Source organism: Solanum pennellii, chromosome 3 (genome assembly GCF_001406875.1).
Source record: "Solanum pennellii chromosome 3, SPENNV200".
NCBI lineage: Eukaryota > Viridiplantae > Streptophyta > Magnoliopsida > Solanales > Solanaceae > Solanum > Solanum pennellii.
The window spans coordinates 57,450,268-57,454,633 of record NC_028639.1 but is presented as its reverse complement, the minus strand read 5'-3'; the positions used below and the strand labels follow the sequence as shown (position 1 = coordinate 57,454,633).

Below are 4,366 nucleotides of genomic sequence, written 5' to 3'. Positions count from 1 at the left end.
CCCCCCCCCCCATTCCAATTGATTTCAGAATTTTGCTCTTCTTTACCCCTAATATGAGTTTCGTTACTCTTATTTTTTGCTTGTTAAGCTGTATTCTTTTTATTTCATGATGTTTTTTTTTTTGCTTTGATGTAACATTTGTTTTTCCACTTTGATTCAAGCATTCATAACGCCTTGTCTTGTCAGTGTATGATCATGTAATGTGTTTGTGTATTTGTAAAACTATTTGCTATTATACTGGATTTATAGGATAAATTTATGTCTTTCCTACTTGTCGATGTCATTTGTGCCGGTGGAAACAAGTACCTCAAAGAAGTTACGGAAGATGAAACGTCATCAGATTATTGGTACTAGATCTCTATCGGTATTTAAGCTCCTAAGAGTTGATAGCATCAACACTTCCCAAGAAAATTATCGTCCATTTATTCGTCAAAACAATGTACAACAACATGATGTCTTGATTAATCATAAGTTGAATGTTTCCAAAATTTCATCAGCTTATAAAAGATGTGAATGGTTTTCAAACGGTGGGCGTAGTATAAATAGATCTAAGTTGCCCACTATTTCTGAATATGAGCATATTCAGAAATGAAAACAAGTTAGAGAGACGCTCAAACTTTTTGCTGATGAATATGCTAAGCTTTTTCAAGAAAAGAAAGCAGAAAAACAAGGAAAACACTCTAAAAGAATAATCAATATAAAGGCTGCAATGATTTTGATAAATCAGGAAAAATGGGTGAATTCTGAGTGGGCCTTTGGCCATGTTCCTGGAGTTGAAATTGGTGATCGATTCCGGTTCAAGGTAGAACTTGCTATGGTTGGACTACATCATAAAATTTCTAGGAGTATCGATTATGAGAATATTAATAGAAAAAAGGTCGCAACTAGCATTATTGATTCTGGTCGATACGAGAATGAGACCATATCTTCTCAAAAGTTCATTTATGTAGGTCAAGGATGGAATCCTAGACTATATATTAATGCGAGAGTGGAATATTAGAAGCTTGAAAAGGATAATTAATCTTGGCTTGAAGAACTCAATGGATTTGGGATATTCAATGAGAGTTATTTATGGTCTTTTCACCATTAACGCTTGGATGACCATAAATAACTCTCACTGAATATCCCAAATCCATTGAGTTTCTCAAGGCAAGATTATCCTTTTCAAGCTTCTGATCTTCCACTCTCGCATTAATATATACCCTAGGATTCCCTCCTTGACCTACATAAATGAAATTTTGAGAAGATATGGTCTCATTCTCGTTTCGACCAGAATCAACAATTCTAATTGCAACCTTTTTTCTATTAACATTCACATAATCGATACCCCTAAAAATTTATGATGTAGTCCCACCATAGCAAGGTCTACCTTGAATCGTAATCGATCACCAATTTCAGCTCCAGGAACATACAAACACTTAGAATTTACCAACTTTTCCTGATTTCTCAAAATCATTGCATCCTTTATATTGATTATTCTATTAGAGTGTCTTCCTTGTGTTTCTGCTTTCTTTTCTTGAAAAAGGTTAGTATATTCATCAACAAAAAGTTTGAGAGTCTCTCTAACTTTTTTTCGTTTCTGAATATGCTCATATTCAGAAATAGTGGGCAAATTAAATCCATGTATAACCCGCCCACCGTTTGAAAACCATTCACTTCTTGTATAAGCTGATGGAATTTTGGGAACAATCAACTTATGATTAATCAATAAATCATGTTGTTGAACATTGATTTGACAAATAGATGGACGATAATTTTCAGGAAATTTGTTGATGCTATCAACTTTTAGGTGCTTAAATACCGATAGAGATCTAGTAACAATCATATGATGATGCTTCTTCTTCCGTAACTTTTTTGAGGTACTTGTTTTCACCGGCACAAATGACATTTGCAAGTAGGAAGGACATAAATTCATCCTATAAATCTAGTATAATAACAAACAGTTTTACAAAAACACAAACACATTACATGATTATACACTAACACGACAAGGCGTTATGAATGTTTGAATCAAACTGGAAAAAAAAGTTACATCAAAGCAAAAAAAAAAAAACATCATGAAATAAAAAGAATACGACCTAACAAGCAAAAAGAAGAGCAGTAAAACTCATATTAGGGCTAAAGGAGAGTAAAATTCTGAAATTGCTTGAATTAGGGGGGGGGGGTTAATGTCATAGAAAGAGTCGAAATAGAAGCAATTAAGACTCCAAATTAAACTTAAGGTCTGTATAATTAAACTTTTGCTGCAAAAAATAGTCATTCAATAGTGGAACAATTTTGTCTAAGGAAGGAAGAAAAGGGGTTGATGTGGTTTGACGAATTTAAAACAAATCATTAAAATGTCATTATTTCTCGGCATGTATCAAAAGTGTTTTCAATGGTCTCACTCAGAGAAAATCTACTATGGTTACAGACTGGAAAAGCTCAAGGCGTTATTGTATGAATAAAAAAATATGTATGTAAAAATAATTTATTTAGAATGCACAAAAAAACAACAAGAATTGTTAATTAAAATTTTAAAGCTAAAATTCTTGACTTCGGTTTTGACCTTAGCCCGAGATGGATCAAAAAAAAAGTCATTTAAGCATATGTATCAATTGTAGGAAAACAGAAGGAATAACATTAATCGACATGAGAGAAATAAAACTAAATAACTTCAAAACACCCAAAAAAGAAATAACTTACTTTTAAGTATGAATTCTAGTGTTGACTTCTTATGATACAAAGATTTTCTACGACCAAAATATTGCCCAAGAATATTAGAGGAAGATGGAACAATGGTGTACCAATAGCACAATACAAAGTTCCTATTTATACTAAAAATAGTGAAAGTGAAATTAGGTATACAATTAACTTTTATTCAAATTGTGTTCCCTTACATTAAAAAATTTCCAAGTAAGTCAAGTATAAAATTAGACATAATAAAAGTGAATGCTAAATTAGGCGTGCAATTGATTTTTATTCAATTTTATTTTACATTTATAAGTTTCCATATCAATCAAGAAAAGTCAAATGCAAAATTAGAAAAATAGTAAAAGTGAAGACTAAATTAGGTATGCAATTGATTTTTATTCAAATTAGATATTCTTAAATTAATAAATGTCCATATCAAACAAGATCAGTCAAATATAAAATTAGACATAATGAATGTGAAGGCTAAATTAGATGTGCAATTGATTTTTATTCTAATTGAGCTTCTTTAAATAAATAATTTTCCATATCTAACCAGGTCAGTTAATTACAAACAAAAGTGAAATAAAATTAGATTTGCAATTATATTGGTTGTTATTCAAATTGTATTCTTTACATCAACAAGCTTTCATATCAAACAAGGTAATTCATATACAAATGTACCTTTACTACTTAATATATCTTTTAAAATACATTAATCTTAACAAAATATTGTTTTAAAAGAATTTTATGTATTTGTTTTCTTTTAAAACCCTTTAACTAATTAAAAGTAAAAAACAATATTTTCTTCTTCTTAATCTTCTTTTATCAATTAAAATAGAATTACATTTTATATTTTCTTAACTAATATATGGCTTATATATAATATCATATTAATTGCATCATTATTTCTCATTTATATAATTATTAAAATATATTAGTAAAATAGAGAATATATTTATTTCTTAATGATTATTGCAATTTGCCAATGTATTCGTTAATTTTGAAGTTAATATGAAAAAATGACCAGCAATAGCTTTATTGATGATATTTTAAAGATATTTGCTAATGTGAAGCAATTTAATTAAGTATGGTGTTTTATGCATTAATCATTATAATTGTTGTATCTTAACTTTAAAATTATTAAGTAATAAGTGTTTATCATCCTTCAATTTCGAATATATTGAGAAGTATTTTTTTTCTTTTTTATTAGGAATCTTTTATCGTTATCTAAATCAAAATAAATAATGGATTACATACATAAATATTAACTATGGCTACAATATTTTTATTAAGAAAAAGATGTATTAGAAAAAGTACATTTCTTTTCCAAAAATAATTATAGGACATTTTTGTAACAAGCATTTTGACAATTTTCCGTATAACTTATCATAGTTAAGTAATTTAATGAAGTAAAATACATCTACTCCTCTGTTCACTTTTAATTATCCATTATTTCAAAAATAGATTTCACTTTTACATGTTATTTTCAACATATGAAGAAAACCAATTATTTTTTCTATATCTTATCCTTATTATTAATTACTTATTTCTCAAATCATTTTTTAAGACCCAAATTTTACAGGTAAAAATGAACCGACAGAATATTTATATCTATTTACATTACTTTAAAAGCATAAATATCTTTAGAAGTACCAAATAAGTCATTATTTGTTCTTATATATATATATATATA

The 4,366-nt window shown here is 28.3% G+C and overlaps 1 pseudogene; it reads left to right on the top strand.

Annotated features, from left to right (window-relative positions):
* Window positions 1–4,366, top strand: part of LOC107013494 — a 58,154-nt pseudogene that overhangs the window by 8,604 nt on the left and 45,184 nt on the right.